Genomic DNA, 18153 nt, shown 5'->3' on the forward strand with positions numbered 1-18153 from the left:
CTTCATTATTATTTGACCCCTAAAGCTATCACTGTGAGCTTATAAATAAGTGCCCTGAACAAATAGATTGTGAGAACTGAGAAGAAATGATTGTTTAGACTTATGCTACACAAGTTTTCATTCAAACCAAGAATTTACACCATTATTTTGTTGTTGCGAGAATTTGACGACTTAACAATAGAGAAGATTTATGCTTACCTTTGCATAACATCTATCCTCGTCATTTGGAGTAGCATTTTATGTTTCAGGGATATTATTCCTTGTTGATCTCATGCTTTGTCCCTGCCATTGCTCTTTTTTTTTAATTTTTGGTTCAATGGATCCATTTTGTGTGAATTCATCGATCTCTATTTTAATCAGTGGATAACATTGATTTTTGGCTCATGTTATAGTTTAACTGTTTACCATTGAAACAAAAATGCTTATGGTGAGATACAATACTTTCAGTCTTGTATCCAAACCTCCTAGACCAAAGGAAATAGGACAAGTTTGCTTTCAACACTCTTTTACTTTCCTGTAGAACCTCTAAGGATTTTTTGTAAGGTATACATAAGTAGCAAGCGTGTTCATTGTTAAGATTTTAGGAGTAGATTAGACCAAGCAGCTTCTGCTACAGTCATGAGAGCACTTCCATAGACATTGTTCTGGTTTAAGTTGTTCAAAAAATGGAAAATTAAATGCTAACACCTAGTTCCCTAATTGATGCCTTCTTCCAATAACTAAGGCTATCAAATTGGAGCCTCGGACCATCAAATATTAGTCTCATCTCCATTCACTTCAATATAAAAACATAGACCAAAGAGAAATATGGAATCAAATGAGAATCAATACCTTCACAAGACACCTTGCTACCAATAATTGTCATAGGTGAGAAAAGACACCTATCATTTCAAATGACATACCTAAACAATGTTCATCATTTATTTACCCACACTACCACATTTTTTAACATGTCTAGTATTATTGGGAATGCATACTCTCACAACTGGGCACATGAATGATTCCATTAGCATATTATGAAATATTTTGGAGGTTATAGAGATTGTCTCTAGATTGCTAATGTAAAGCTTAGATCTTTCATTGATTAGTGGTTGTCATTTCCTTGGTTTTTCCAAAGTTGCATATTCTCTTAATGCAGTAAATCAATATCATTGCTTGATGTCACATTTCTAGGTGGTAGTATTAGATATGCATGCAAATAGCTATGTAAAAACTGTATGCCTTTCTTTCCAAATCTATGAGCAGTGCACTTGAGCTAATATTTCTAGCTATACCTGCAAACTCAATCTCATATCAAACTAAAGAACTATAGAAATCTCAGAATAGACTTTGCAGACAAACTGTTTGATGAAATGAATGACTCAAGACTAAAAATGTAAGCTCAGAATCAGACAAGGATGCTTTGGTTCGATGCAATAAACTATTACATGTGGGTGTTGAATAGTTTTACCTAAGTACTTTGATACTATGTATGTATGGGAGTTGCCATGTTGCCGGTGGCCATTCAAACAAACTGCAGATGCTATTATGAAACTGGAAACCTTCACCCAAAACACTGTTGAAACAAAACTCAAACCTTCTCACATTTGCAGCTCTGTGTCAAACCCTAGGCGTTCAAATCTCAGGTTGAACCATTTGCCGGGCCGAACAAGACACTTCCCAGAAAAGGGACCCCAGAGAAGTAGCCTATTGGCTAATTATAGAATAATTACAAGCATGATAGATAGAAAGTAAGTGTTTATCATAATAATGTTATTAGGAAAAGATGTATACATTTATTAAAAATGTAATAGATTGTATTTTTTTATATTAATCCAGTTGGTTACTCAACATGTTTTTTAAAGTTGAGTGAAATGCTAGCAATCATTGTATCGTGATTAGACATAATAAGTGTTGGTAAACATAAGTTTAACAAAATATGTAGACATGATTGACATTTTTCTTGATAACAAAGAGTTATATAAGCCTTACATGGTTGGATTCAAAAAAAGAAAAAAATGTATAGATTATCTATACTCTTGTGAGCACAACTTTAGAATATGGTCAAATATTGTATAAATATCTTAATTAGTTTTATCCTTCTTATGGTTTGATGCATATTTTTTATCTAATACTGTGAACTACTAAAGAACATCATTAAGAGCCTAGTATATTATGTGGTAAGGATGAAATTTCCTCAATGACATTCAAGCCTTTGGATTAAATTGATTATGCCAATAAAGAGATAACTATAGAATATATGATATTCTAATGCAAATTAAGACTAGTTCGAGTTGAGTCGAATAATAACAATGATCTCTAATATACTTTATGATTATAAAGAATAGTTGATATTCTAATGTGAATTAAGACTAGTACAAGTTGAGTTGAATAATAACAATCATCTCTAATATACTTTTTGATTATCTTTTATTATATAAGTCATGAAAGTATATTTTACTATTCAATTTATATGTTTGCTTTTAATTATAGCTATATGTTGACAAAACAGAATGAGATTGTTTTGTCTAATATATAATATGATGTCGATTTATTGTTTTAGTATTTTGACTTTTAGAATGTATGACAAAACTATCCATAAAATAACTTTATTAAAAAAATAGTCTGATAGTTCTAATATCCTCTAAAATGAATCAAAATCATTCCTTTAAATTACAATCCCAAATTTTAAAATCAATCACTATCAACATCTATTTAAAGAAAAGACTAGATTGTTCTTTCCTTCACATATTACTTTTCTTAGTTGTAATATGTTTTTATTAGTTCATAAATATAGAATATAAGTTACTTTTGTATTTTGTGACTTGACTTTTTTTAATATGGATGTATAAGTTCTTTTTTATTGGTATTATAGAGTAAGGGGTCTATTTACTCCACCAATTATATGGAAATAAAAATAAGTACATACTTTACTTCCTAGACAACATGTAGTTAATTATTAAATGTTTTTCAACTACTCTAATATTTGTAATCTTATATTTAATGTGGTGACTTATAAAGTATTTCTTTACTCTTGTCACCCTACTAAAAAGGAAAGTTAGTATTTCAAATAATATCTAATATGCAAGAATGATTTATCTCATGGTAGAAGAAGAGTTGGTTTCACTCATGACTATAACTCTTTTCTCTTTATTTGAATATTTAAAATGATCTAATAGTATGATTTTGGTGAAGTTTTTGATTGATTTCTTCATCTTCATTGAAGATGGAGAGTGGCTAATATATTCCTTTGGAGGACATTTTCTCTATAGTCATTAAAGGGTAAAAATTATTTAGAGAGGTCTCAAAGTTTGTATTTATATTTATGATGCCACAACATAGCCATCTATAATAGAGTGGATTCAACCATACTTGTCAAAATACAATTTTAGACTGAGCACTTAAGCCAAATTAGAATTTGTATGGTCATATGGAGGATCTTCATAATGTACACTCACTGGAATGACACAATGTTGGGGCTCCATCATAATTTGACCATGTGGGTTTAGCATACATGACCAACTAGCCTTTTTCAATTAGCAAGCTTATTCATTGAAAACAAAAATTTGATGTGTGTGTCTGTGTGTGTGTGTGTGTGATAATCAAAGTTAAATGTTTTTGTATAGTTATATATCTATTACAATTTTCCAGTTTAGAAAAAAATATGAGGACAAATTTCAAATTATTACAAGTGTTATGACCAACAAAACTCCTAAATTACACCGATAAACAAATAAATTACTACAAGTATTAAATATAAACATGGTAAAATTAGCTAGCTATTTAATTTTTAATGTATTCATCTCAAAAAAATAAAATTGTAGAGAAATTAAGAGTAATTTTTTAATTATAAAAGGTAAGAAGGTGTTTTTCTTCTAATCAAAATTAACATCACAAGCGAGGTGTTCACCCTTACGCAACAACATGCCAAGGGCTATCAATAGATTAACAACACATTAATAAAGGTACAATCATTTAAAGTCAAGGCCACACAGGGAACACTATAAATAGATTTACCTACCTTTGTTGAAAATGATTCTTAGGGAATGAGGGGCCATGAATTGATATATATATATAGAAGTGGGGTTAGAAAAGGCAATTTAAAACATATTTCTAACAATAGAATAAGATGGGAAGACAAACAAATTCATTTTATAAGGATATCCAAACTTCACAATGGGCAACACAATAGCCTCTTAAACCATCATTTATTAAAAACAACATCACTTCCAGTAGAAAATCAACCCCTCATTTGTAAAATTCATTTTTGCTTCAAAAAAAGGCATCCCACCTTAATAGTAGATAAATTAGAAAATATTAGATGGCTAGAGACCCTGCCACAAATCCTTCCCATGCCCACATTATTCATAGAAAAGAAAAGAAGACAAAAAATAAAAAACATTCTCCTTTACAAAGGAAGTGCTGAACTTTATAGGAGGCACTTTCACCTCTATAAGAATAGAAAAAGAGAACAAATAAAGCTTAGCTTAGTGGTTGAAATCCTTACTCTTTCTAAAAAAACACATCCCATCTTAGTAGGCATGAGTAAAACTCCAATATATGTTACAAAATTGTAGTAAATAAAACCAATGAACATAACATGATGTTGAAAACTATTAGTGAAAAAATTGCCACTACAATAATTAATAAGGCTACATTCAAATTTTTATATGATAATACCATTTTGTTTAAATCTCTTTTAAATATTTTAATTTTAATTTATAATTTATAAATAAATAGGACTACAATTTGATTGAAAGCCATGTATATAAGGCATTGACTCCTCTTGTTCCATATCAAACATTCTCACACTATGAAAACACACACTTCATTTCTTAATATATTGCACAAATAAGGATAATTCTAGGAGAAAAGTGTGAGGAAATATGGTTTACAAGTGGTGTGGCTAACATCACCGATACTAGGAAATTTTGGTTTAACATGGATATCTATAAAATAGTAATGCAAATTCAAACTAGTATGAACAATAATTTGAAACATGGACCCTTGTTTTATGACATGCAAATATTTTTAAACCATCTATAACTCTTGATTTTTTCTTTGTATAAATTGTCTCTTTTATATATTCAAATGAATTTCATCATTAATTTTTAGTTGTATGCATTTATTTATATGTTTCTTTTGTTCTTTGTATAATAGTTTCCAGTGTATAGTTTTCAATCTTTTCATTAAAATTTTCTATACTTTATTGTATGTTAAATTAAGTACAAGATAAAAGCTTGCTTAATTATCCAAGCAATATGAGAAAATAAGAAAAATGTACATGCTCAAGAAACAACAATAGTGTTCTTTTGCATAAGATTAGATGACAAGGTCTGTTGAGGACATGGCAAGAATACACAAGATTATATAATTTCTATCTTTATAAGATCATGCAAATATTCTGCTTCCTTTATATAAGATTCAAATTATTTTCATTCGTTATCCTTAATTTCCTACTTAGTTTCTCTTATCCTTTTCTCCCTACTGTGTTAGAAATAATTGAAATTATACAAACCACCCTTCTACAGTTTTCACAACTACAACTATCGACTTCCCGTGCACCTACTTCGGATGCAAGCTAGTTTTAAATCGACAGTCAACGAAAGCAGGAAGGTCGCTGCATAGTTATATTTACTACCTACTGTAATTGCTAAATTCCAGAGCTCACTCGTTTTAGATTATATATATTACTATATATCTAGCCGCGTCAGGAAGTATGACCCGGCTCACAAGTCAAACTACAAATTTCTATCAGTTTGACGACATCGCTGACTTCACTGTTTGACAAATCAAGTTTTCAGTGATGTGCTATTAACTTCGTTGATGTTGAAGATAAAGGTTAAAATGGAATTCTTTGATTCACACAAACGAATGGATTGTCGTAGGCCACGGTCAATTTCGAGATGTGTTGTACCGTTTGAAAATCACCACATTGCACGGTCAGATAGAGACTTGATAGTTATATCTACCGAATGCTTCTCAAGCCGAATCTATCATATATTTTCTTTTCAATCTACGACAGCCTGGCTGAAACTCAACTGTTTTAGTGCATACCTAATATAGGTTGAGACCTGCATTTTATTGATTGAAATTGGATTCTTAAAAAGTGTTTTTAATTGTTTAAATTAATGGGAAATTTTCACTATATGATAATTTGAAGTATGCAATATCCGATAATTTGAAGTATGATTTTTCAAATATAATAATGCTTATGTTTTTGTCTCTTTTAAAAGTTATTTTATTTGTTTCTGATTATGCAATGGACAAATTGATTTAATTCACTATTAAGGATGTTTATTAATATCTTTTATTTATCATTAATCTAAATGTTAGGTATTAACAATCTATTAATCTTAGTAGCTGTTGTTACTAAAGACAAGACATTTTTGATGTAAAATTTAATAAAAGAATTAATTACTAAATATTATACATTTATAGGCTTAATTTTAATTTATTCAACCTCTCAACCTCATATAATTTAAAAATTACAAAAATATATCATTTCGACATCATAAATATAAATGAATGATAGATTAGTAAATTATATCACTAAATGCATTGTACGAACCATTACTATTGTCAATATCTAATTATTATTGTCAATATATATTTATATTTTATTATTAGAAAATTCCTTTCATATCAATTTATTAATCTAAATTGATTATTAGATTTATCTCCTCAAACTCGGAGAAAGTCTATATTTAGACCATTTAATGTGAGTGACATTAAAAATAAATAAAAATTGCATAAAATTTCAATAGAAATGTCTCATGCAAGCATTACCCCTTTCAAATACGGGAAGTAATTAGAAGAAAGAAGAGAGTAAAAAATTCTTTGATGAAAACAAGGGACAATCAAATTCAACACCACAAGTATTTCGATGGTCCTTTGTCCACATAAGTAATTGACAAGATTTCCAGGTTAAATAGGTTTGTCTGAGAAAAATAATAGATAAGGGTTCATTTTGTTGGAGGTGTAGGAATTGAGAATACAAATGCATATTGGAAATAGGAATGACTATTCTAATAACAAGTATTTTTTGGAATGGATATAGGCTTATTTTAGACGAAAAATGGGAATATGTATCCTATTCCCTATTCCAATTAATGCACCATACAGAAAATAGAAAAATGTATTTCACTGTGAAATGTCTAAAATCCCAATAGCAATTGTTCAATGCTTAATAAAATTTTATTAGATAAGTAATTATGATTAGATTGGCCTATCACTCTATGGAATATCGACTATAAAGCATTTACCTTATCAAGCTACATAGCAAGGTTAAACATCACACACTAAGATTTACTCTAACACTAAAATCGTTAAATAGTCCAAGTTTAATTTTTTTTGCAAGCATCATTTTCTACTTAGTATATGATGTTTAAAAATGACGGACATTCCAAACTTCGGCAACTGAGAGATTTTGTCTTCACTACCTACACAGATTTCATGAATGACATCATCCACACAGATGGAGATGTTTGGCTTCTAGGGAAGAGTGGGATTATATCTAATCACGCGAAAGATGATGGGAAAGTGGCAAGCTTGTGGAAGGGCTTGGGAAAATGTGTGAAATTAATACAAGTAAAATATTTGGATCAAGTGATAGCGGGTGTCAACTATAGTATCACATGAGATTACGCATTGGCGTGAAGGAGATGTAAGTTAATTAAGAATGAAAAATGAAAAATATAGAACAACAAGATGCATAAACATAGATGTTTATCATGATTCACCACAAATCATGGCTACATCCACATTGAGAGCAGAGGAATTAGATTGATGAAATAGAATGAGTCTACAATAGATGCCATCAACATTTATGGATTGCAAATGGTCCACTAAAGAGACACAAAAAAAGTGGAGGGAAAGACACCCATGTGACTATTGGCCTTCAATATTCAACAATCTTGCACCTGAAGACAATAGATCTACCAGTTGATCACCCATTCCCTTGCTCTACATATAGACCTAGTTCTTTTTAATAAGGCCAAGAGAGGTCCTAGAATGTTCAAACTTCTCCTTGGAAACAACATTTGTCAACATGTCTGCCAAATTGATCTTTGTATCAATTTTGGAAACTTTTAGTGTCCCTTCTTCTACCACATAGCAAACATAGTGAGCATGCTTGTCAATATATTTGGAGCATCACTGAGAGGAATAATTGTGATGCATAAAAATTACACTTTGAATATTAGAAAATAAAACATAATCATATTGTTGACAATGTAGATCTCTGAACAAGTGTTGTAACTAAATCATCTCTCTAGCTCCTTTGGAAAGAGCCAAGTATTTGGCTTTAGTAGAAGAAAGTGCAACATAATGTTGTAGCCTTAAGGCCAGACTAATGGTAGGCCCGCCAAATATGAAAGCATAACCAATAGTAGACTTGCATTTTTCTTGATCTCCGACAAGATTTGAATCACTGAATCCTTGCGTCTTAGCATGATTTCTACCAAAACACAATGCATAATTAGAATGCCCTTGAGATATTGCAATATCCACTTGACTGCTTCCCAACAAGGCTTCCCAAGATTGCTCATGAATCTACTAACTACTCCTGCTTCATGAGTAATGATAGGATGTGTAGAAACCATAGCATACATTATACTACCAATTGCTCATTTATAAGGAACATTATGCATAAAATCCTTTTCTTCTTTTGTTTTGGTACACAAATCAGAACTTAGGGAAAAGTGAAGAGCAAGAGAAATAGGAACATGTTTAGCTTCAACCATATCAAACTGCTCTACAAATTTGTCAATGTATGATTCTTGTGACAAAGTAAGCACCTTTTTCTATCTATCTCTAGTGATAGTCATTCCAAGAATCTTTTTGGCCACTACTAAATCTTTCATGGTGAACCGAGAAGCTAACTCTTTCTTTAGCTTGCTAACTATTTGAGGAGAAGCACCAGCAACTAACATGTCATCAACATAGAGTAGAAGAATAAAAAACTCACCATGAGGAAGTCTTTTATATTAGATGCATGGATCTTATTCGCACTAGGTGAAGTGGTGTTTAGCCATCAACGAATCAAACTTAATGTACCACTATCTTGGAGCTTCTTAAGCCCATACAAACTTCACTTCAACTGACAATAGAGATTTTCTTCCCTTTTTGAAAAATGCCTTTAGGTTGTTCCATGTACAATTCTTCATTGATGTCACCATGTAGAAATTTCATCTTGACATCAAGCTATTCTAGCTCAAGATCTCAAATGGCTACCAATCCCAAAACTACCCAGATTGTCGTCATTTGCACAACTAGCAAGAAAATCTCTGCATAGTCTAGACCATTTTCCTCAGCATACCCTTTGATAACCAACCAAGCACGATATCTCTTTCTGCCACAATCTTCCTCTTTCACCTTATATACCTAATGCTTTTTAAGATCTTTACAATTGGGTGGAAGTGGAACTAAATCCCAAGTTTTATTGGTTTTAAAAGAATTCATCTCTTCTTCCATCACAATCATCCACTAATTTTTATCAATACTTCTACAAGTGTCTTTGAAGTTAGCTGGTTCATTTTGATTAGAGATTAAAATCTCAAGCTCTGCCTCCTTAGAGTAAAGTAACTCATAGTCTGAATACTTGGTAGGCATCCTCCTCTCCCTTTTAGATTTCCTTAAGTCTAGAATGTGTTGGTCATTCTGAGAATTAATTTTTAGCAATTCATAGTCACTTCCCTTTGAAGATGTTCCTATCCTCTGTTGAATTTGATGACCAAACATATCCATTGAATTACCCAAATTATTCCTAGCATCAAGATAAGATAGAGTGGGTTTTGATTCTTTAACTCCAAAATCATGATTTTTCGCTTGTCTATTAGTAGGAGAAGTAATGTTTCCACCTTCATGAGACATCTGGCTATCGAGAAAAACTATACCCTACATATTATTAGTGAAGTGGTGTCTACTATTTGCAGATGTTCCTTTGACTTCATAATGGTGTTGGGAAGGCATAGCATTACTCCAGACTTTGACTACAACTTCTTCATGTGATCCCCAAGGAACTTCAGACCTACATGGATTTAAGAAACCATGCTATAGAGCGGCCCCCATCACTTGTTCGATATTCATCAAAGGCTAATGATGAATTACAGGTGCTAAGACAGTGCCTTCAGGGTACTCACTAGGCTAGAATGAATTGTACATAGCATTTTCCATACCACCAACTATTGTCTGCACAACTCCTGCCTCTTTTCCACTACTCGAGTCATCAAAAAATCATCTACCAAGCTCATACGATGGAGGAAATTCATTTTTCATCTCATGCAAAGTATCTTGTGTCATAGAAAAATGTTTATTGGATGTAGCAAAACCAACTTGTCCCATCTGCCATGAATACCTGTCTGTCACGGATGTGGGTGAAAAATCCCTCAAATTGTTGTTATTGCCAATATGACCTACATTTTTACTATTTGCAGTAGGCAAGAGAAAGGTTATATCATAAAAATGTCCCTCCATATTCTCATAGGGTATTGAGTGATTTATGAGAGAAATAGGCTCTGTCTGAACTATTAGCAACATAGTAGAAGAGGACTCTTTGATATTTTTAGATGAATCATTGCTGATACCAAGATATCGAGCTAAATTAGAGGTAGGAGTAGATATCATAGGATTGATTATAGATTTAATGAAGAAATTTTCTCATTAAACAAAGACATAAGAATAAAATCTTCAACAATTCTTTCCTGTAGTGCTGATTGAAGAGCCAAAAACTTCGTGGATTGTAAGAAAACCTTGAGTATATAACTAACTAATGGAAATCATATTTCTTTTCAATATAGGAATATGCCTAACATCTTGAAGCAATAATTAAGCACCTCTTTCTATTGATAACAAAATATCACTTTTTCCTACAATTTCAGAAGCTTTGTTATCACCTAAATAAACATTCCCAAATTTACCTTCCTAGTAGTTTGTGAAGGCTTTGCTGCAAGAAAATGCATGAAATGAAGCCCTAGATTCAATTACCCATGAATTTGAAGTTGTGTCACTTGTCGCAAGAACCAAAACACCATCACAGTGATCATGAATGATGTTCGCTCCATTGTATAAAACCTTTTCTTGAGCTCTTTTATAATGTCTACAGTCCTTTTTAATGTAACCAACCTTTCCACAAAACCAACAACCACATTGTGATCTTGTACCTAATTGTGACCTTCAATGATTGTTATTTTTGCCTCTATGTTGAGTTCTTCCTCTATTTTCTGTACTAATTATCATTAGCGCATCACCGAATGAGGACTCTTTATTTTTCCTCCTCATGTCTTCACTAAGTAATGTAGAAGGCACCTCATCATAGTCCAGCTTGTTTTTGCTGGTAACAAAAGTATTGACAGCTATTATTACACCATCACAGCTATCCTATAAGGAACATAATAAGATGACAACCTTATTTTTTTCATCTTGAGGCATACCAATGGATTTTTCCTGACATAAAAGAGTATTTAACTTATTTATGTAATTCAAAATCATTGTTCCATCCTTCATCTTCAACTTGTAAAGTTTCTTCATGATAAAGACTTTGTTTGCAGTAGATGTCATTTGGTACATATTATGAAGCTTGTCCCATACCTCCTTTTTTCTCTTTTCATTTTTCACATTGAACAACACATTCTTAGACATCGAGAGAAAAATCTCTACCATTGCTTTCTCATCAGTTTTATTCCAAGTCTCATCTATCATGATGGTAGGCTTCTTTGCTTTACCTTCAATTGCTATTGCAAGATCATGCTTTACCAGTAATGATCACATATGTACCTTCCACAAACTAAAATTCTTCCCCAAGAATTTTTGCGCTCTTGATTCCTCCATGACTTAGGAATTTGAATAGGAAATCCCAATCCACATGGAAATAAGACTTTGAAAGGTAAATGTAAGTAAGAATCCTTGTGTTTTAGAATAAGAAATTAAGTGAATAAAATGTCATGAACTTTGATAATATAATCCAAGATTTGATGCCCAGGCACAAATCCATTTTTCTCTACAGAGATGAGTGATTATAAAAAAGTCATAAATATTGTAGAAAACTCTTTAGAGAAATATTTTTAATTTGAATATAAGAGACTGGTAGGTCTATACTCATTCTATCCAAGAACTTCTTCTTCATCCTATTGGCTACTACCTATTGGCTTTGACAACCATCCTCCAATTCCAAACCATTCCCAACACTAGAGAGAAACTAAGGTTTTAAACTAATTGGCATTGATAGCACTAGTATGTCACAAAATGTGTTCTCTATTGCCCTTTATCTAGATGTTTCAAGCGGCTCTACCATACCCCCCTCATTTGGATCAACCAAACCTAAAATAGTAACCAGAAGAGAACTATGACCATTAGTATTCAAAAGATGCCTATACTCCCCTTCCTCAAGCTTTTCTATAAACACCTTATCAACTTCCTTTAATTTTAATCATCACTTTCTTCCAAAGACAATGGGACTATTGAATCTACAACCACTATGTCAATGTGATCTTTATACTATTGAGAAAAAGAGGCACCAACAAAGGGAAATACTAAGGAATCCATTTTATCCTAAGAAGATCTCAAGGAGGACTCAGCAATAGCCATCCAAATAATAAGGGGATGGAGAAACACCTTACTTCTACCTTGCTATAGGCTCCAACCAAATATTTAAGGGCCCATTTGACTGTCAGAATAGGAATAGGGGAATAGGAATAACTATTATGGAATACTTATTCTGGAATAGAGAATGGTTGTACGTATTCCTATTTTCTATTTGGTTCAACTAGAATTTGATGGGGAATTCATGAACCCAAAAATTTATGTTTTCTAAAATAAATAAAATTGGAATAGGAATACATAATCCAATTCCATCTATTTGGGTGGAATCTCAAGACCTCATTTTTGGGCCAAAATTGGAATACATATTCCTATTTTATTTCATATTTGAATTCTGATTTCATGCATCCAAATGAAGAATTTAAAATTAAAAAAATTTACATATGCCTATTCCGCTTGTATTCCCATTGCCAAATGGACCCCAATATATATTTTTTGTTCTAAATACACCTTTTCTAGCTAGACACGATTATAAATAGGGACAATAGAAATGAACTTTGAGGAGGATTAGAAACTCTAGTGACCTATTTTTTATGAAAAAAATAAAAAAGTGGGAAAAATTTAAACTCCCCTTTTTGTTTAAGTATGACTTGCTTCGATTTAATTGAAATCACTAAAGGAAGGTTATGTAGTCTACCTATCTTGACAATGACCTTAGCAAAAAGGAGCCTAGATTTAGCACACATTTTCAGGTCAATAGAAATTAGTTCCCCAAAAAATCTCCCCAATCATTTAAAATATTCCAAGTTCCAAAAATCTAGGTGAATACTTTAGAATCTAACACACATGTGAAAAGAGGAGAAAAATGAGTCATTGTAGTTCTACCAGGGTGACCATTTTTTAAAGGAGAGTGCCATCTTTCCAAGCATCTACGAGTATCCACATAGAACATAGTCACACTCTTTTTATTGGTAAAATCAAACAATAGGAAAACCCTAGGAAAGGAAACTATCTCCACATGGTCATTTAGATGTCATTTCCTTTTAACAAAGCTATGAATAACTTCAATATTTAGCCTTGAACCTAGAAATATAGCTAGCAGAGTCAATGCCATTGATGCAATCAAATGGTCTAGGATGGGATCTGTGAAAAAGATACAAAACTCACCATCTTGACAACCCACCTAAATTGGATCCTCATTTGGGAGAGGTGAATTGACTTTGGGATCCCTAAACATGCCATGTCATTATTTTGAAATGTTATTTACCCCTTTCCAGTCATTCGGTACCTCATCATTTCCATTTGCAATAGTTGAAAGACTGAAGCCTCATTCTTTGAGGAATGAGCCATAGTCTGTAAAAATATTCCTCAAAACCTTTTTTGACAATGGATGCATAATTGGCAAAGGCTTCAAAGGAATCAAAATAGCTAGAACACCTCTTGGGTCCCCCAAATTATTGAACAATACCTTTGCAACCTTGTGGACAACAGGGGAACCAAGATAAACCACCTAGCTATCATTCCCTCCGCCCCCACCCCATCGAGGAAGAATTCAAATTTAAAAATTAAATCCCTCTGTAGGGATTTCCATTCTTCCTATATGTAAATATTGATGAGATAGGATTTATTTTTATTAACTTGTATCAAATGTAGTAAAGGAAAAGGCTGATTGGATTATAGATCGTGGATGTTCACTCACATGAATAGAGATCGAGAAATGTTTGTTAAATTTAGTAGCTATGATGGTGGAGTAGTCTGAGTTTGTAATAATGCTCGATAACCTATTAAGGGAAAATGATCTTTTACACTTGATGGTAAGACTAACATTGAAGATGTCTATTTTGGTGATGGATCAAAAAATTACTTATTGAGTCTTGGATGACTTGTTTATAAGGGATATCTTCTGAAATTCACTGAGGCAACATCTAGAATACAAACATAAAACATTAACTAATTGGAATAGGTACAAGAACTAGAGGTAATGTCTTTCAATTGAATCCTACTTAAATAATTTATTCAATTTTTATACTTGATGATAGCTCATTGTTGCACAATAGGTTTCATCATATAAGCTTTAATAATATTGTGAAGATAAGTAAGAGTAATACAGTAAAGATTTTTCTAGAGATTATGAAACCTCATGATATGGTTAATAAGGAATGTGTGATGAATAAAAAGAGAAGAGTTCATTTCCATGAAAACTATTCACTACATCAAAAAAGTTAGAGATTGCTCATATAGATTTGTGTGGACCTATAAAGACAAGAGTTTTCTATGGTAAAAGAATGACATAGTTAGCAATTCAAAGAAAAAAATTATGAATCTCTTGACAAATTTAGTATAAATTTTTATGATGAATCTCAATTCAAAAAGGGAATTATTACATCTTTAATTATTGTAACTAATTTTCAAGATTTAATTACAAAAGCCCAAACTCAAAAGTCAAAGAGGAAAACAAAAGACTTCAAATGTAAGATCAGGAAACATGGTGAAAGGATTGGGACGTTCTGATATGGCAAGTGGTTAGAGGCAAGAGTGAGACTCGAAAAGAGTTTTGAGAATTTTAAATTTCTATATTGTGGAAGGCAGAGAGACGAAGAGATTGTCTTTTAGGCATAATATTTTTGCCTTCGCTCTTCATATTTGTCAAGGGTATAAAGGAGTTCATTTGAATCGTTGTAATCATTTGTATTTTATTTGGATTGTTACATAGCCTTTTGCATTTTTCTATTAGGCATTGATATTATCAGTCATTATATTCGATCATAAGTGTGTTCTTTATATGATCTTTGAGTTTCAAATTGTTCATATCTATCAAAAGAATTAATGACGATCTATATAATTTTTTTCATAGACACTAAGAAGATGATATTGGAGTCACCCATTTCCATCCTCTTTGGTCCTAATCTATAAGTGCATCTGCGTCATGATTATGTGCAAATGCTAATTTATCTTTTCTGGATTTTAGTTAAAAATAATACATCTGATAAAAGATTCAGATAAACAACAATATATCAACAATAGTATTACATTAAAATAAGACCGGAACATTGTCTAATTTCATTCCATTCGACAAGAGAAACCCGGCAGGGATAGGATACTTTTTGTAGGTACAGGACATAATTTCAGGAGTTTCTAATGAAAAGAGTATTACAGTTATTGAATTTGGAATGATAGATATATGTCTATACATGTATTGACAGAACATTTATTGTGATTATAGAAGTCCGGCCTTCTAGTTTAGATAAGAACTTTAATGTATAACTGTGTAATACGGCCAAACCTAAAGTAAAGGGAAATCAGATGATTCAATAATCAATGGAAGACACGACCATCAGGCACGGAAACATTCCCTCTCCTCCTATTGCTTAAGAAGACTACAATCACTTCACCAACCTTTACAGTCATACACGGAACAAAAAGATTGTAAGCAGGTGAGAAGCAGAAATATGACAGCGGCTAGAACAGTCAGGACCTGCCATGAACCAAATATGTATCTGTTTACATGAGCCTTCGCAGCAACTTTCCATCTATTGTTATAATGCTTATTGATATCCGCTATAACTTGGTCTAAGTATTCCACTTTTGTCAATTTCACGCATTTACCCATGCCGTTCCACAGACTCGCGACTTTCTTGTCGTCTGCCAGACGATTGTAAATAATTCCACTGTTTCTCAACACCCGAACATCTTCTTCTGTGTCGATGATGCCGTTCATGAAATCAGTGTAGCGACTCAACATCAACTCTCCAGGCGCTGCCGAAGCTTCGAACGCCACCAGATTTCTGAGAACTACTTCTGTGTTGGAATCCAACCTCAATTTGGGAAGATAAAGAGTTGCAGTCGCCTTGTCGAAACGGATTCTGGTAAGATCTCCGTCTGTTGGACATAATTTTATTCCTGCAGAGTATAAATCGGAGACGGAGGGAACCTCCAGTTCGTCGCGTGTAGGAAGAATTTCCATGGATGAAGATCCGCTATTCTCATTCCTCTCCTCTTCCTTTCCATCTTTGCGCTTAATTGAAAGACTTTGAAAAGTGGAAATGAGACGCGTGGACAACTGTGCCACAAACTGGACAGGCCTTCCTTTGAGGAGAGGCTGAGGAAGCGCTGAGATAATTTGATCAGTGCTGATGTTTAACGAGGAAAACGCCTTCCATAACGCTTTCAGAGCACGCATTGCGTAGTTTGAATCTGGCAACATGACCTCCTCGTTTTCCTTCTTCTCGGAAACACTGTCGCCCAACTCTGTGGCTGCTGCAGGTACAATAGAGTAGTACAGCACCTCCAATATGTGACCCCTCTCTTTTACACACACCCTTGAGCTATCCCCCTTCTTCTTCAACATAAATGGCGACCATTCTTTGCAAGCGAGAGTCACCAAATCGCGGAGCCTTTCTTGTGCCTTATCTCGAGAACCCAACTGAATTTCCAGCAGCTTCTGCAAGAGGAACAATGGTATCTGATTCTCAAGCATCATCAGATCTCTCATAACAGCATTGTGGATCGAACTCCTAGCAGATGGATCCAAGACTCCATCCAATCGCCTCACCTGGGAAGGCATTTGTGAATAAGAAGCCTTAATATCCGCCTGTTTGACGTGGAACTGCAAACACTCAAGAAAGAAGGAGGCGTCCAACGCCATGAGCCATGCCAGTGATTCTCCACTGTAGTCAAGATATTTATGATAACAGTTCCTGATCCGCCAGTCGTACTTCTTAACCTCTTCCACTGCGTATTCGAACTTGCTGTCACCGGTTAGCATGTTCTGAAATCTTCGAGCAGCAGCCACTTTATATCTCTCCATTTCATACAGTTGCGATTTCCAATGGTGATATGGCCCAATGGAAACGCACTGCGGAATATATGCTTCTGGCTTCATTGTCAACAACTCTTTGGGCACGCCGAAAACTGATACGAAGATCGCATTATCTTCTTCTTCCACCTCCTGAATTTGCATGGCTTCCTTGATTTGAATAACCCAGCGATCTTCAGCAATTTTTATTTCAACTGGGCTCTGTATTTCCATGACTCCTAATGCTAGTGAACGACGAATCACAGAAAGAAGCTACAGAGAATATGTAAAACAGATAAGGAAAGCTTAAATGTTGATAAGAGCTTGGCAGATGATCATATTTGTAGCCTGAGAGGTCAAGACGACGTCGACTTTTACCGTACGCGGTTTTGCATGGAATTTGCATTCCATCGAAAGGCCTATGACTGGTTGTTGCTGGCGTCACCCCATTTCTGACTGGTAAGGGCCCTATCCCATCTAGAAAATGGAAAGAATTACAGCGTTGTTCTAAAATAAAATTTTCCGTTCATATATGTTTAGAGTATGTTTAGAGTCATCTGAAGAGTCCATTCATAGGTAAATTTGTTTGGCGAAGAATCGTGTCAAGTGCTTGTTTTTCGGCTATTGGAGATGTTGAATTTTGAATATGTGATTTTGAACGGAAAGAAGACCACCAACCCGGGTGACTCGGAGAATATGAATTTGTGATGTTATCTAGAAACAAGAGATTCCTATTTTAGTTTAACAATTTTTAAATTAAAGTAGGAAAATATTAATTAGTTGTTTTGATTTATCTGAGTATTTAGTACATAAGACCGTAATTTCATCCAAAGAAAAATGGA

At 33.3% G+C, this 18153-nt stretch overlaps 1 pseudogene; it reads right to left on the reverse strand.

Annotated features, from left to right (window-relative positions):
* Positions 1 to 15518: 15518 nt before the first annotated feature.
* LOC149547363 (putative UPF0481 protein At3g02645 pseudogene) lies at positions 15519 to 17603 on the reverse strand (annotated as a pseudogene).
* Between the last annotated feature and the right edge of the window lie 550 nt (positions 17604 to 18153).

The sequence above is a fragment of the Cupressus sempervirens genome, chromosome 7 (assembly GCF_028749045.1).
Source record: "Cupressus sempervirens isolate cs-2001-9-10 chromosome 7, ASM2874904v1, whole genome shotgun sequence".
Classification (NCBI taxonomy): Eukaryota; Viridiplantae; Streptophyta; class Pinopsida; order Cupressales; family Cupressaceae; genus Cupressus; species Cupressus sempervirens.